The 17,752-nt window shown below is 46.1% G+C and overlaps 1 long non-coding RNA gene and 1 pseudogene across 1 annotated transcript in view; both read left to right on the plus strand.

Annotated features, from left to right (window-relative positions):
• LOC135897970 (uncharacterized) overlaps window positions 1-17,752 on the plus strand; it is a 111,573-nt gene that overhangs the window by 36,396 nt on the left and 57,425 nt on the right. The window lies entirely within an intron of this gene.
• On the plus strand, window positions 780-961 carry LOC135898059 (U2 spliceosomal RNA; annotated as a pseudogene).

A 17,752-nucleotide genomic window follows, 5' to 3' on the forward strand; every position in this document is an offset into this window, starting at 1 on the left:
CAGCAAAACGAAAGGCGATCGCGGAGGAACAGATAAGCAAAAGCAAAGGGCCAGTCCTCCTCTTTTCGAGATACATCATCATAACGCTATATCCTCCTTCGTAATACCTCGCCGTGGGAGAAGCCAGCTTCCAACGGCGATCCCACGTGATTCTTTTCTTTTTCCGGTTTGAAACAAGAGGGGGTTACATTTGGTGCTATCAATTTTCCAGAATGCAATTGCCCGTGGCCGTGTACCGCGATTGACCGCCGAGCAGAGGCTGACCGCTCTCTTTTGGTGACTTTTATGTGTGTGCCTGCGCTAAAGCTTTCTTTGGGGCCCCGATGTGTAAGCAGTAAATTCTTCTTTATCGTTTTTTTTTTGGGTAAGCCATTTGGGCGTTGTTGCATGCTGATTACCTTTTAACAATTATCTTCAACAGTTTCCGCGTTGCCTTCGACATACCACCTCTACTGCCGCATAATCTAGCGTGCTGAAAAGCTGGCGAAAATTAATTTCTCTGTCCGAAGAAATCGAATCACTGCTCACGCTTTCCATTATTGAGTGCAAAGAAAAAGAATCATGAGCCATTCCAAGGTGGATGACCAGCGAAGCGGTTTAGGACATGACACAGAGCTAGGTGACACAAAATTTTGAACAAAGATACGAACTCATTTACCGTGATTTTTGTATACATTTGCGTGGACGACGGGACCGCCACCACGCGAGACAAGAAGAAGAGCAAAGTAGATACGCAAGCGCTTGAACGCCGACAAAGAGAGGCCGGTGCGAACGTAGACATGGCCGACACGGGTCACAGTATGTAGTATCTGTTCTTGTCAGCTTAATATCCGATACGGGTTGTATTTAGACCCGAGTTAGTAATCTTAATTTTGCAAGTTGGCGGAGTGCTTGAAACCTGCTTCACGTCCGCCGCGGGTCGGCCCGGTATTTCACTATCTCCGGGATCGGCCCATGGCTTTTGCATGCGCAGAACAAAACAAAAATGCATGGAGCCCTAGCCATAAATAGCTTCGCTGTTTATGGCTACGGATAATATAATAGGGATTATGGCATATTACTTGAGTTAATTTCCCTCTGAAACCGTCCTTCATGTTACTTTCAGGCTGTTTTACCGGAAATTTATACATACATATATATATATATATATATATATATATATATATATATATATATATATATATATATATATATATATATATATATACACGGCCAGACGAAGGCAAAGTAGGCACATACGCTCTCACCTGTCAGCGACACGTCGCGCGTGCGCCTCATCAGTGGGATCAGTGGGCCATGGATGCAGAGAGAGAGAGAAACGAAGAGGGAACGGTAGGGAGGTTAGCCAAGCACTTTTGGCTACCCTGCGCTTGGGGAGGGTGAAAAGGAAAGAACAGATAAGGAGAGAAAATAATAATAATAGTCAGTCATTCACAGTCAGTCACAGAGGAATCTCCCCTGTCACAGGCGTTCATACAGTCCAGTGTCCTTCAAAAAACGCGATAGGGCTTTTGTGGCCTTTTGCATGCAATGACGTATAGGTCATGGCCCAAGGATCTTTTCTTCTGAGAGCCATGGATACAGGGAATGTATTGTCTCTCCGGGTTATAGCGCAAGCTATAGACCGAGAGTCCTGGATGCTACAGAGCTGACGCAAGAATAGCTGCATGCATCGCTTCTTGAGAGTGGCATGACGATGAGTTCGGACGAGCAACTAGGTCCAGCAAAACAGTCTGCTAATTACGTTGTTGACTATACCACAGTGGGCGGGCAACGACTGCAGCACACCACAGCGGCTCGGCGCTAAAGGTTATTGTCTGCAGATATTTAATATGTTTAATTGGCTAGTCATTATTATTTGTAATTGGCTAGCAAGGCACGGCGACCTCGGGGATTGGAGTGCCTGCCGCGAAGCACTCAAGTTCGCCCATTCGCGAGCTCGTTGTTGCAGAATATTTCATGGGACTTAGTAGAAGAAAGACGGCGACCTACTGGCAACAGTCGCATTTATACGATCAGTTCGAACGAAGACAAGTGGTGCTGACTGTACCAACATGTACCATTCCTCGTTCACGTGAATGCTGTGAGAGAGAGACGAAAGGGGAGGAAAGACAGGGACATTAGCCAGTGTAAGTACCGGTTGGCTACCGTGTGCTGGGGAAAGGGTTAAAGGGAATAAAAGGTGAAAAAAAAAGTGAGGAAAATTCGCACAATAACGCGATGCTACGCGCTACAACTTTCAAAGATCGTCGCACAATTCGACAGTTTTTTTCGAGGCGGCGCCAATGTTTCACGCCATTGTATTTTCGAAACCTGGTACTCGAAATAATTTTTGCAGTCTATGGAGGGAACAAAGAAGTTATGAGAAAGAGCAAAAGCAGCATCAAAACGGCCCTGACAATCCTATGATGAAAATAATATAACATTGTGCTAAAACCTTTTTCCCTCTGCTGCAAGTGCCGTCAGCATGTCATGACGAGCCTCTAACAATATCGTTCTTGAGAATAAAATTATGCACAGTAAGAAACATGCACAAATCGACAAAAAGACCATTTCCTTCCGGGTTGATAGAGCTCGTTATTCCAGCTATTTACGACTAACTATACTGTATACAAATGTCTGAAGTGAACGGTAGTATATTCTGTGCCATCATGCTCGCTTCGAAGCGCCCTCCGAGACATCTAGATTACCGGAAATCTACGTACGATTCCCCTCATAGCTTTTCTTCTATAGTAAAGAGACAAAGTACAACACCTACGCTGTGCCGTAGGGTAGAATCCTACTTCTGTATGTTAGTGACGAACGGGGATTTGGAGGGCTTTGAAGGGTCGCTGCGCAGACGCTGCCAGATGCTCTGCAATCGAGCAGCGGGAGAAGAAAAGTAAGAAAAGTAAAGATGCAACTCGAGTGGAACGACAGGCTCCGAGCGCCCGGTCACGGGGGGCGGGGGTTGGCCTTCGGCGCATCGTTTCATTCACCGGCCGCAGCGCTAGAGACGACTGAGGGTCGTGTGAACAGCCCATAGCCCTGTGATCCGAAAATTAATTGCATTCGTCGGACATGGAGCCGACATTAGGCTGCAATTGGGAGGAGTTCAATTTTCCCCGGCTTTAGAGAGGGCAGGATTTGCCGCGAGGAAGGCGTCCCGATAAAGGAGCCCGGGTCCCTGCCGTCACTCGGTGTGAGGGGTGGAAGGGGGCGGCTGTATTGAAAAGAGCTCAGCGCGTGCGCCTTCCCCCCGGCACGAGGAATGTTCCAGAGAGACACACCGAGAAGGCTGGGCGATTTGTAATTAGAAATCGCAGCTGAATGGTCTGCGCTTTCGATAATTAGAAACCTTTCTCTTGTGCATTCAGCCCTCCCCCCCCCCTCCCCTCGAGGGAACGGCGCGCTACCTCTGCGAGGCTTCTGGGTGCTGGAGCACCCCCTCCCAGCCGCAGCGATGCTTTTGCCGGTGCTCCGTTAGGCGTATGCACTTGGCTAGGTTGACACGCCAGCTCACCTATGGTATTCTCACTGGCAATGTCTGTGTTAGGATTGTTCTTATGGAAGCTCAGAACGCTCCCTCTTTACGAGCGACTGTTTATACGTATATCAACACGATACAACTTATCAGAAAATTTAGGTCCCTTATGCGGATCCCGCGATACTTATTTCAAGAAGCAGCAAAATGTCTTTTCTCCCATATTGCTAATGCACAACCCACGATGTTTTGCTTTTATCTTCATCATTGGCCCTCCGTAAACTACTAATCTCCACCGCGCAGGCCGTGAGATGGCATCGCATTGTATGCTGGTTTTACAGCGAATAGCTTTCTTAGGCTCTTTCGCCCGTGCTCGTGGTCGGTGGCTGGCGATTGGGTTTGGTAAGACTTGGCCGATACAAAGCCCCTCGTGCGCAACCGAGTCGTGGGTCGCGTTATCCGGCTTATTGCTTCTTGAGATGCAAGTGCTGTCGCGCGAGAACTTCGGGGCGTCTGAAGGTTTACGTGCCCTTGACAAGCGTTGACGTACGGCCTTGTTGGAGACATACTTCAGATTGTTTTAAGCGCATTGACGACATTGACGACATTGACGATGAGGACAAGAGAGTGGGCACACACAAACGCTTTTTTGTGTAAATCTTCGTCAATGGTTTCTGCCCACTTTTTTTTTTCTTTCCCCCGTTGTCTTCCCTTTCTTCATTCATGCTTTTCACATCTGCTTGGCCGCGGAACAGTCTGCGGGTCCACCGAGAGGTCACAAAATTACGATGCCCCCGTGGCCTTCCCACTAGCAATACTTTCTTTCCTTTTGAATAATAAAACCTGCCTGCCTATGTATAGGGTATCCTTCTTTCTTTTTTCGTTTGAGCATGACGTCAGGCGAGTTTGTTCGCGGTCATCTTCGCCGAGCACCGCTGTACACAACACCGCGACTCAAAGAAACACAAGGGCAGGGCGCCCCGTTTTCGTGTTTCGTTTTGTCCCTGCGTAGTTTGCAGCACTGCTTCTCAATCAATGATGCATCTCTTTCTAGCGCACTCAAACTGGCTACGGCCGGTTTTATGAGTGCAGCTCAGAACGCGGCATTCAGCTCGCTCTTTCTCTTTCTATGTACTGTTTTCTGCGATTCGTGACGTCCCCTGGACACGGCAAATAGTAGCTGTTTTACTGCATAGCACCACTGCAGCAGCTGAAATTTCAAGTTCGGACAGGCCATCTCATTTCTTGAGCGATATTCTAAAGTGCCGGGAAAATAAATGATTTGCTGATATGTTCTACACTGCTGTACTTATGGACTGAAATGGTCTATTTAGCGGGTTAACAGAAACAGAACACATTTAAAGATAAACAAGTATTCATTAGAATTCCTTCAATTCATTAGAATTTCTTCTGTAACACATCTACCGGAACTAAGTGATCACTCAGTACCGCATGCAGAATTATCCTGGCAGCTACCTCAGTGCAAAAAAAACAAGAAAGAAAATAACACTTTACAATAAAGGTGATTACATCACCATCAACAATGCATTAACCGAGTTTTACAGCTGGTACATTATATATTTCCCGAAGCGCACAGTAGACACCAACTGGACGCTTCTTAAAAATAAGATGATCGAACTCACTCAGACTTACGAACTATCTTCTTAACAGAGCGACCTTCGTCCCCAAGGTTCAACAATACATTAAAACGACTAAACAATAAACAGAAAAGATTGTTTCGTAAAGCCAAGCATTCCAATATCGCTCCTGCCATGGGAAAAATATTACGTCACTGAAAAGGCGTTTGATTCTTTGGCCGCAACATCTAAACGTACCTTCTACTCAACAACACTCCCTAACATGCTGCAAAACAATCCCCAACAATTCTGGAAATACATTAGCCCAAATAACCGTAAACCATTATTATCATATGATAACGACAATAGTCGTGTTGCCGACCATAAGGTATCTGAAGTACTAAACTCTGTCTTCTCTTCTGTGTTCACTTCTGAACTTAACACTGACCTCCCAGACTGACCTTACCTCAACAACCCAACGATGCCAGACATAACAATCGAAGCACATGGTATCACCAAGCTAATTGAATCCCTCAAATTAACATCCTCGGCCGGTATCGATGGAATCATTTCCAATATGCTTAAGAACACTGCAGACATCTCTAGTGTATTTTTATGCCATATATTTCAGCAGTCATTATCATCTGGAGTGGTGCCACAAGACTGGAAAATAGGTAAGATAAAGCATTAAAAAAAGACCATCGTCATCGTGTCACAATTACCGTACTATTTCCCTCATCAGTGTTTGTTCCAAACTATTGGAGCATATAATTTATACTCATATTGTAAACTGTCTAACATCCGCTAATTCCTTTAATCCTAATCAACATGATTTTCAGAGAGGCATGTCCTGCTAGACTCAATTAGCTCTCTTCGTTAATGACATCAACTCGCATCTTGATCAAAACATACCCATAGATGCCTTCTTCCTATAGATTTCCAAAAGGCTTTCGACAAGGTTCCTCATGAACGGCTCTTCCTAAAACTAGCATGTCGTAATCTTAACCCTTGTGTTCTCCAATGGATACGCAACTTTCTGACTAACCGTCAACAGTTCGTTTACGCTAACCATGCAATGCTCGTCTAATTTATCACCCGTTATCTCCAACGTGCCACAAGGCACAGTCCTCGGGCCACTACTCTTCTTAATATACATTAACGACTTACCGAGAGGTTGTTCTTCCAAAATTCGTTTATTCGCTGACGATTGCGTAATCTATCGTCCTATTACTAACGACGCTGATTCTCGTGCTCTCCAGTCCGACCTTAACGTCATTTAAACTTGGTGCAATAATTGGCTAATGTCCCTCAGCGTCAAAAAAACGTCGCTACTTATTTTCCATCGTCGCCAATAATTTATTTCAGCTAATTACGTTATCGCCGGTTCGGAAATATGTGCTGTGACTTCTTATAAGTACTTAGGTATTAACTTGTCCAATAACCTCGGTTGGTCCTCGCACATTTGCAGCATTTGCAATGATGCCAATCGTGTACTATGCTACCTGCGCCGTAATCTACGTCTTGTCCCCCCTTCAGTAAAACTACTCGCATATTTAACAATCGTTCGACCCAAACTGGAATACGCATGCTGAGTGTGGGACCCACACCAATCTAACCTGACAACAGCACTGGAATCCATACAGAATCGTGCAACAAGGTTCATTCATTCTGACTACTCTTACCACACCAGCGTTACTAAACGTAAGTCGTCTCTGAGCCTTCAAACCCTTGAGCACCTCCGCAAAACAGCAAGACTGTGCCTCTTTTGCAAATTTTATCACTCGCTGCTTCACCAGACCGACATCACGCCTGCGCATCGAACTTCATCCCGTCATAACCATTCAAAGGCTGTTTATCCCCCTCCAGCTCGCACCACCGCTCATCTTAAATCTTTCTTCGTTCAAACAGCGAAAGACAGGAATCATTTACCTGCTGAAGTGGTGCACCACTCCAGTCATTCATCGTTCAAGGTATTCATTGAAAATATGATCTAAATATGCCCACCCCTCATGTAAAACCCCAAATGGCGTATTCGAGGTACGAATAAATAAATAAATAAATAAATAAATAAATAAATAAATAAATAAATAAATAAATAAATGTATCCGAAAGTAAAGTAAATTGTAAGGTTTTCGTAGTGACTGTCAGCCTTATGTTTCGTATATTATTGCTATCGCAATAATATGGACACTCTAGGAAAATTTTCGCCGTCGTTGTGTTGTCCAGTATATATATGAACAAATAAAATCCACCGACAGCCACATTCGAACACAGGACCTCTGGCACAGAATCTCGATACTAGCTGTAACCATTAGGCCAAGAAACAAAAATCCAGAAAGTATTTTAGCTTCTTCTTCTCTTTATTTCATGAAAAACAAAACTGCAAATATATTACACAGAGAACATCGCTACACAGTCAAAAATCAGGTAAACACACATGCGTCCAAGAAGTGTATCTAGACCGGCGGAATTTCCTGCGTACCGTAAACATTTCCCACATCTGCGGCACTTTCACGATAAAAGCCAGGATGTTGTAGACGTTTGGGACTTTCTCAAGGAGGTCACTGACTCATTTCTTGAAAGCCAAACTCAGCCTGGAGTACATTTTCACTGCGAGTGGTAAAGTAATTTCTGCTGCACTAGTGTACCCAGTTTCCCAGATCCTTTGTATCGGGCACCTTAGTTACGTCGGCATTCTCAGGAAGGTCCGTAGAACGTGTTGTATACCCCCTGGAGTTAAAACATTTTTCTTTAAATTGCGTTCAGAAACAGTTCCTGTTAAAACCTAGTTAAACTATAAAGGGCTACTTTGTGCCGTGGTCACCGAACTCTGTCCACGTTCCGAGATCATAGATCCCTGTTACATAGACTGTAGAGATGCTATATTCTTGGGAAACCGCCTCCAACGGGCGCTTCAACATGATATTGACATCACGCTACGCGCAATTAGATTTCTACCGTTTATGGTTACTGGCGGTCCTCCGTATGATATGTTCATGGTACTGGGTCTATGCAGCATTTATGGGTACCTAGACTGAGTGCATCCCATGTGGAGGGACAGTGGTCTATAGGCTACGGGCGCTTGCCTCAGTAGGCGGAATAGAACACCCTTAAGAATTTCCCGCGTGCAAGACAGGCTTTGTGGCTGCCAGGGCGCTGCTTCTTCTTCAAGGCAGCAGTTGCCTTGAGCGGTGTTCAGCGTCAATATGTCACACCCGCGTATAGTTTGCACACCGTTCTACGAGTCGTTGTTGTTGTGGCTCTTCGAACTCGCCGCACATAACCACTATAGGGAATTAGCCATGGGAGTATTACAAGTTATAACAAACCCCAGGGGGTCAAAATTAATCCGGAGTCCGCCACTATGGCGGTGCCTCATAAAGATATCGTGGTTTTGGCACCTAAAATTCCAGAATTTAATTTTCTTTCTGTGCTTTCTGCTGTTTGACTCGACCTCTTCAGAATGAGAGCCGTTCGTGCATGTAAAGGCAATGCGCACATTAGAAGCTAACGGTTGTGTAACGAGTTGTATAGCTGTTGTGCTTGACCAAGGCAAAGAATGGCCCTTTGTAAGCACGCAACTCGGCGGTGACGTTTCCTAACGCCATAAGGCCTTATCTTGGAACAATGAACTACGTAAATTGGGGAGTACATTTTTTTAGTTTTTTTTTAGAACATCACCGCACAGAAACATTCCCTGCATTATTCACTGTCCAAGCCTACTGAAGTGAGATAAAGCAATTCCTCGATGGCCAATTGGATTGCCCGCACGCGTCGAGCGGCATCGCGCTGCGTCCAACGACGCGTCTTCATCGCCTCATTGTTCCAGCGGCAACGCTTGTGGAGCGGAGTCTCGTCTTCCTTCGGAGGCGATGGGGAAGACGGGGCTTCAACAAAGGGGCTTCCCCCTGCGGGCGGCTTTTCATCCCGCGCGAGATCTGCGAGCCCCCGGCTCCCCCGCTGCAGCGAAGGGAGTTGCAACAGCTTTCACGCGCGGCGTCGGCGGGGTCCCTCCCCCCGGCGTAGGAAATGGTCGGAAAAGAAGCAAGCGACAAAAAGTGCTCGCGCTGCTGCTGCTGCTGCTGCCGCCGGCACCCTTCTGCTACCTTTTTTGTTCCGTTCTATTAAGCCTGGCGGGATACGCGCGCGGCGGAACCCCCGCGACCAGCCGCTGCGCGAGAGGGAGGGAGGTGGGCTCCTTTGAGCCGTGATCATTGATGGCGTCATGATACAAGTGTTGCGAAAGAATATGAAATTTGAACCTATTAATCACGTACTTCAGACGGGGGCCTCTTTGACCGTTGTTGCCATCGGAAGCTCGTAAGTCATCTTTTACGTGTGCGCAACCTTCGAACGCCTATTGATTGGAACGCGAGAATTAATAAGTGCCCTCTTCTCCTCGACAAGCGGCCGAGGGGTGCGATGTGTCAAAGGGCGTACCCTGGCCTTTATCGCTGCGTATTTTTACACACTGTTCCTCCGGTAGCGCTTGTACTCCCGTCGCGGTACTAAAGGACTGTCGAGCATTTAGTTGGCCACGAACCTCGCCAGGAGAGAGAGGGAGCGAGCGGACGTCTCTTCTATGGGCGGCACCGCACGTGCGAACGCGTCCTCCTCGAGCAGCAGGCGGCACTTGTGCGGTTGCGGGTCCCCGTCCTGCTTTGCGGTGAAGGCCCCAAGAAGCGGAAGAGGTACAAACAGAAAGCGCATCGCCTCGCCAAAACCTGGCGGAAATGCTGGCTACACGGCCGTATACCCATGCAGGGCGTTACTGCGCCCAGCCAAGGAGTTTAACAGTATTCAGCCCTCGAAGATGCTAAACAATAGAACCGGGATTAGCACCGCACAAGAATAGCTAGCAGATCTTGCTTCTCGACAAAAACGAGCTTCGCATTACAATGTAAATATATAGTGTGGCAAACTTTTCTTCTTCTTGCGCGTTGCTGGTTTTAGACATGAGCGAGTAGTGGGGTGCGGCTTAAGAGATAAGAAAGTGCAGTCGGAAACGATGGAGTAGATCAAGTTAACGGACGTACAAATAAAACCCCTGTGCTCTTAGCTGTGAACATAGTATATAGTGTATAACTGTAAATAGTATAGCTGCGTTCCTATGTAAAACATAATTTCCTAATGGTGTGCATAACAACTACACAACGCACAACCACAAGTGCACAGACTTTACTTTTGCGGACTGTGATTTACTGTCTTTCATGTGCTTCTAAAACGGTATACCAAGCTGTGCAGTTACTTTTGATCATATCGTAAGGCTTTCCCAGTGTTCACACGCCTTTTGTAGACTTAGGTAAGAATGGGCTTTGCAACTTTGTCACCCATGCCTCTATGATACTATACCTCCGCCTTTCATGATTTACGCAAGCTTCTCAGCAAAGTCACTGCGGAGCGCAAGAAAACGGTTCCTGTAATTAGGCACGTTGCTTGTTACGTTTTGTGTTATGGGTCTTTTAGTACTGTTTGAAAACCAAAAAAAAAAACTGATTTTTGCTGGAACTGCAAAGGCGCTACCGACAGAAGCATCATTTACGCCGCTGTCTGTTGACACACGCAGTAGTGCCTTTTGTTGACTACCCGACTAACAGCTGCGTTCCCACGTCCCGTGACAGTCTCTGGCGCCAACGTTAACTTTTTTGTTACTAGAAGATCCGCGCCTCTGTTACGGCACTTGTACTCCTTTCTATAGTGCTGCCCTCTTGCTTCAATCTCGAATGCGATGCTACATGAGTAAATACCATCATTCTCCTTTCTGCAACACTCGAGAACTACCGCTCGTGCAAGCTGCTTTTCCCTGTCCCGTGTTTCACTTTATACGGCCGGGTTCTCTTAGCTGCTTCGTCCTCGGTGTTCGTTTATTCCTGTATCATGATCCGCAACCGTTGCCTCTTGAGGCAACTCTATTAGCTCTATTAGCTCCCTCGCTTTGCCATCACTTGACGGTGTAGTCGATTGGAACGTCAGCGCGTGGTTCGAAATCAGATGAGGCGCGCTCTTGTTGGTCATTTGTTATAGCGAAAGTTTCCGGCTTATATCAGAATGGAATTGACCCACAAAAAAGTGCCAGCGAGCGTACCTGGGTTCTGCTTAATAAAACATTAGGTCACGAAATAAAACTTGTGGATATAATGTCGCCTCACAGGTATCTCTAAAGTACAAAGACCTCTTAATGGAATAGCGCGTGATACTCAACAGATTATGTCATTTCCTTAACATCTTTCAAATTGGGCAAACAACTTTTAGAGCCATGAGAAATATTCCACTTGGTATGTGCCCATTCTTGGCCGATTCTTCAGGATGGGTATGTCATACTGTGACACAACGGCTGTAGAATCGTTAAATGTATTAAGATATGTGTCGTACTTCTCTGTGGATATGCCTATCCTCACCATTCTTTTCTCTACGTTGCCCTGTATATCGCGTTCGTCCGCCTGAATTGCCGCTTGCATTTCTGTATAGCTCGCGAATGGTTTTTCGATGAGTATCTGACCTAACAGTATCACGTCACAGCAAACCAACCCTATATATAGCACACTAGAAACTACATTTACCTTGACGAAATTACGCTAGAAATGTTAATTACCTATAGTGAAAACTGCACGTCACTCGTAAAGAGAATTATAGCACTGATTATAAGACAATCGAAAATGCAATCGTGGAGACAACCTTAACGCAAACGAAATACAGTCGAGCGATGATGTTTGCCCCGCAGTCCATGAAATTCTTACAGGGTCCAGCCCAATGCCCTGTTAAATTTGCGTCTCATTTACACTATTTGCAATACTCATTTACAATATTCAGCTAACGGGATCCACATCTGCTGTGAGCAGTTGTTGGCGCTGTCCTTGTAATGCCAGGAATGTCCATGAGTGTGAACAGTCCATCTGCCCGTTACGGCCGCTTGTTAGTAAAGATGAGAGATGGCCCACGCGTCACTGTCATCGCGCCCCAGCGCGATCCCCGCTTCATTGTCCGGGTGATTCCCACTGATCTCTGAGCAAACAGACATCCTCGCATCCTTTAGTCTACACCACTGGGTATGCACCCCCTCGACAGCTGAGCGGGGCACCCTGCCGTTGTTCCCGCAATCGATCGTTTTGCTGCTTTTCCTGCGCCCTCCTTATCACCATCCATTGCGGAAAATGAAGTCCTCCAGAGATTTAATTTTTTGTATTTGAGATTATTATAGCATGTGCTAATACTTGCATGCTTTCTCCCCTGCATTTACGGACTTACACGGCGTAGTAAGCACTGGATTACTTTAGCCTTTGCTGAATATTACTGCTTATTTGTTTAATGCACCCCCCCCCCCTCCCTAGGGAAACAGCTATGAGCTAACAAATGCGCCGATATTGTTTGTTCATTTATTACGCTTCGGTTCAGGCATAGGTTGATATGGTGTAATGGTGTAAGAAAAAGAGCCTCTACCTCGAATCGAACTAACGATATTGAGTTTTTAAGCATAAAATTCAAACCACTACGCCTCACGCGCTTTGCACAAACAAATAGATGACAGCATTTGGGAGACTGAGAGACGCCGACGGTTTTCAGACAGGCTCATGTGGTGCACCCTAGTAGGCGCGGTGCCTGTAGCGTTGATGCGCGCGCAATGTGCCGCCCTCTTCCTTCGCCTTCAGCGATATCCTTTAATTGGGGAAGCAAATGCCAATTGACAGAAAATCTTTGTCAGAAGTAAAGGCAGCTTGCTGAGGGCTTGTTAAAGCGCCCCTCACCAGGTCTGGCCATTCTGATCTGACAAACACAGAGCATACACCGCGTGATAACGATGGCGTCTGCAAAGTATTACATCGCTACGCGCTGCGGAAAAACCGGAAATTTCAAACCGAACGCAGTTTTCCCTTCTCCTCGCGGCCGCCGCGCTCCAAGCTGGAGGAAGATGTACACGCGCTAGTTCGCCTACGTACACGTGTTCGCGCTCCGACGTCGCTTGTGGTGACACGTGACTTCGAGAATTGGTGAAGCCAACATCTGTTATTTGTGTAATATGTTGCTAGAATGGATGAATTGAAGTTTAGAGAAATAATAAAACACATAAACCGTATGTCCGCATATTTTTGTTTTACTTTGCACCGTAGCAAGAGAGATGTACTTCCGTTTCGTCTGCTTGTTCCCACGTCGTGCAGTCGCGCGCCAGACACCGAAACTGTGTCATTTTCTACCGTGTTCCAGCGCGGAATCATGCTCTGTGATCCGCTTGTGTATGCCTCAGTATTCGTGTAGCACAGACTTATACCGCTAGTCAGGTTTCCTCGTGCACAGCGCTCAAAATCGTGCGCTGCGCGAAACGAGGCAATCACAACAGCTCGCACGCGATGCCGTCAGCGTAAGTGCGCCGCGCCGCCGAAAAGCGAGGAGAAAAGAAAATGAAGGCGGGGCACGTGACGTATGCGTCAGGCGATCCTCGAGGTCCGGTATGGGACAACGCAGGAAAGGAATTTCGCTTGCGGATGCTAGACGGGACAAGTGAAGAGAGCGTCTGTGTTTGCGGTAAAGCTCGCCTCCTGAAATCGTGGGTTCGCGACACTGAAATATTTCTATCTCGGCTATTAATGATGCGCTTTGAAAAATGTTTGCGGCAGAACGCTCCCTAGAGGGCACGTAACAACTTCCGGCGTATAACTAAAATTTGCTGTGGGGCTTGGTGAGGGGCCCTATAAGCGGGCGCGCCACGAATGTCCTGCTTGCTAACGAACGGCACTGCGGACAGTGCGCGTCCCTTCTTGCGCATCTGCAATAGCAGTTTTCCAGAAAAACGGGGAGAGATAGGGGGGGAGGGGATCTTCTCCAAATCACGTGGGCGTTTCTCAGCGCAGCGAAGGGTCGAAAGCACATGATTGTAATTCGCAGTAAGTGAGTTAGGAGAACAAAAAGAAAAGCATCAGACCAACCGTTTCTTTCTTTCTTTTTCTGTGGCATTATCTCGTTTTGCTTGCGTGGACCATCTCGCAGAAATTAAGTAGTCCAGAAAAACGGTCGGCATCAAAGAATGCATTGAATCAGACATACCACGTGTGTGCGTCTACCTTTATATCATGGGACTTACAACTCGTAATAAGTAGTACTGAAGTAAGTTCCTCAAGGTAAACGACTGTTGTAGGCCCTGTGCTATGGCAAAGGTTGATCTTTTTTACCGTTACGCGCTGCCACACGTTCCCTCTTCGCGTATGCACTTTTTTTTTCTATCCTTTTGGGGTTCTCGCCACCAGCCGTGGTGGCTCCGTGGCTATGGCATTGTGATGCTGAGCACGATATTGTGGGCTTGGTTCTTGACCGCCTCCGAATTGCGATCGGCGTGGAATGTAGAAGCGCACGTGTACAGCGCTTTCAGTACGCGTTGAAGAACACCATGCAGTCGAAGTTAAACCGGAGCCCGCTGCCATGGCACCACTGCCGCTGTATGATGTTACGCACCCGTGAATGAATCAACAAAACCGTAAATCTGATACCGTTTGCATGTCACCTTTTTTGTGTGTTTATGGTACCATCAAGATCTACACGATATTACTGAGATGCGCGGTTACAGATTCAAATCAAATATTACAAAACGATGTTTTCCTATTCCCATACTAAGTATATCCTAAGTATATCATAAGTATATTGCTATCCTAGCTAAGTATACCGACAAGAGGCCACCAACTGAAAAATTATGTAATGAAACAAAACAAAGGCCGTCCTTTTCCACGCTGGGGCCACGCATGTACCCATTGGGAACGATTTCAAGTGTAGGTTAGTCGAATTTGAGTTGGTAGGCAGTGCTAAGGTAGTCGGCTTCCAGTTCTAATTAACACTTCAATGGTATGATCATGTCAGCTACGTGCGACGGAACTCAGCTCTTTAACTGTAGGGTAGTAAACCAGGTAGCCGTCTCCCTGTTTTTCCTTATTATTATCGCTCTCTCTCTCTCATCTCTGTAACAGAGTATTCAATCAAAACCGCAATTTTTCCAGAGTCAGTAAAATTGTTAACTTAAATGATTTGCATCATACATGAATTATGTGCATTTGTTGTCGAGGCAATGACAGAAACAAAGTTGACACGTCCTTTAGACAAAGAAAAATGTATTGCTAATAATTGTTAATAAACCGACCTCGGGGCACACCACCGATCTGTTTACGCTGTTTATGTGATCGGAATACATAATTCTCTGCAGAGCATACTCACTATATTAAAAAAATAACAATATACGCTTATGCAAGACATTTCACTCTTTGAATTATTAAGGAATAGAATGTATTCTACTAGGAATGCACTTCCCGACGGAGGCCTCCTATCTTCAGAACTATTTATGGACCATCAAGTTCCCACGAAAATCACTAGCCCTCGTGAAAGAACTAGGCAACAAAAGCTTCCCTCCTACATTGGCATTGCTGGCGACGAAAAAGCTGATGCTCTTGCATACGCAACGCTCTATCATCCTAAAAAAATTTAGGGCCCAAAGAGCAATCGAGTTAAGAAATATGACATTCTAAATCACTTTGGGTTTGGGTTCCACCACATATGCCGTGCGTGACCAAGATATATTTGCCGAGAGGAAGCCTCACTTCTACATCGAATAAGCACAGGAACTTCTAGTACACCAGCATGGTTATTTAAGACGGGACGCATAAATTCACCGAACTGTACGACATGCGATGAGACAGGAGACATTGAACACTTTCTGTGGTAGTGCCCGAAATTCCGAGGCGAAAGAGACGCTCTCCTAAAAAATCTGCAACAAAAGGACCTTCCACATGCGTGCCTGCAACACCTTGTGTTCTCCGAAGGACCAGTCATAGCCCGCAAAGAAACTTGACGTTTCCTTATCGGATTCTTATGAGAAACTGCATGGTCTGATGGACATGTGGTGAAACACCACAGTGCTTCTATAAGAGACGCTCGGGTGGAGCAAATGCCAGCCTTGATCGCCAGGCTGAACCCGCCTGTGGCTATACCACCACCACCACCTATGGTGTAAAAATGATGAGAAAAAAATCATTTTACCACTTTTACTCAATAAACGTGCTAAATTAGAAATAAGCGCCAGAAACCTTAGCTACCAAACCTCTTAGCGATGTCATCACATAGATATTTAGCTATTTTAAAACACCGATCTACTATGAACAGACTTCGTCTGCAATTCTTCTCATGTTGTTCTAGAGGCAACTTATTATTGTACAGTATACTGTTTACTAGTTATATAAAGTTCAATGTTAGGTCAATGTGTTTTGTTTTTTCAATTCTATTCTCATAAGCGCGACTAAGGTGCCTTTTAGCTGCCGAGTAACAGCTTTTCTACTTGGTCCCTTTTCACAATATCTTCGTTTTATGAATGGATAAATGAAATCTTAGAAATTGGGAAACAAATGCAACAAAAAGTGAATGAACCTCGAATTGTGCTATTATAAACGTATAACGCAAGGTTTTCCTAATCATGCAATCAAATCTATTTAGTATACAATCATATGCAGCTTTTCTGGACACGAGGGTTTAGTTCGCGTGAGTGCCACCACGTGGCGTACTGACCTTAAACTTTTCAAACTTCCCGCGGTGACGCCGTGTTGACGTCACCAAAACAAAAAATAAAATAATGAAAAGCTGCCCCTGTGCATTGAACTTCACCACAATGGTTGTCCCGCCAGCGTTATCAGTGTTCTTGATAAAGCGTAGCCGCTCGTCGCCTGGAAATGACTTACCATCCTAAGAGCGTTTATACGCCACGAGCGGTGATTGATTCCGGGCTTTTGATACGGTTCTTTTTTTTTTCTTTTTCTTTTTGGTGCTTCGGAGTAAACAAGCTAGGGTAACCGGCAGAAGTACTTTGGCAGCCTTTCCTTTGCCTTTCTTCAGCCGGCACACATTCTTAACCTCCGAAGATCGCGCAGCGTCTAGAGAGACGCCGTCGTGGATGGCTTTCGCTTTTGACCTATCGATTTTGTTAACGTGCCCCGAATTATTTCTCTAGCGACTTTGCTATCCGCACGCATGGGCTACTGCAGCAGCTGCAAATCGAGATGTGCTTAAGTATTAAGACATATACATGGATATGTTGGTTTCGCACCTTGAATCAAAAGTCACGACACAAGAATTGAGCAAACTGCCTCTAAGTCGTCGTCCGTTAGCATGCTATGGCCGAAGCTGCTCGCAATATTAGGTCACATTTACTGGCCACCAGCCAGGTACACCTTTGGGTATGACATATATAGTACTTGCAGGCCATTAGACTATAGACTATAGACTACAGACTAGACTATAGCACTAGTACTTGTTCCCAAAGTAGTCTCTTGTCACGGTTATCCACGTGCGTGAAGAAAGATGGCCATTTAAAAATGTTGCAGTAATATATGCGGGATTTGTCTGTTCTTCATATTGTCGACCATGTAGCCGTTCCGCCTTTATAATGTTACACACACACACACACACACACACACACACACACACACACACACACACACACACACACACACACACACACGCACGCACGCACACGCACGCACGCACACGCACGCACACACACGCACGCACACACACACACACACACGCACACGCACGCACACACACACACACAAACACACACACGCGCGCACACGCGCACACGCGCACACACACACACACACGCACACGCACGCACACAACACACACGCGCGCACACGCGCACAGACAGACAGACAGACAGGCACACGCACGCACGCACGCACGCACACAC

The sequence above is a fragment of the Dermacentor albipictus genome, chromosome 1 (assembly GCF_038994185.2).
Source record: "Dermacentor albipictus isolate Rhodes 1998 colony chromosome 1, USDA_Dalb.pri_finalv2, whole genome shotgun sequence".
NCBI lineage: Eukaryota > Metazoa > Arthropoda > Arachnida > Ixodida > Ixodidae > Dermacentor > Dermacentor albipictus.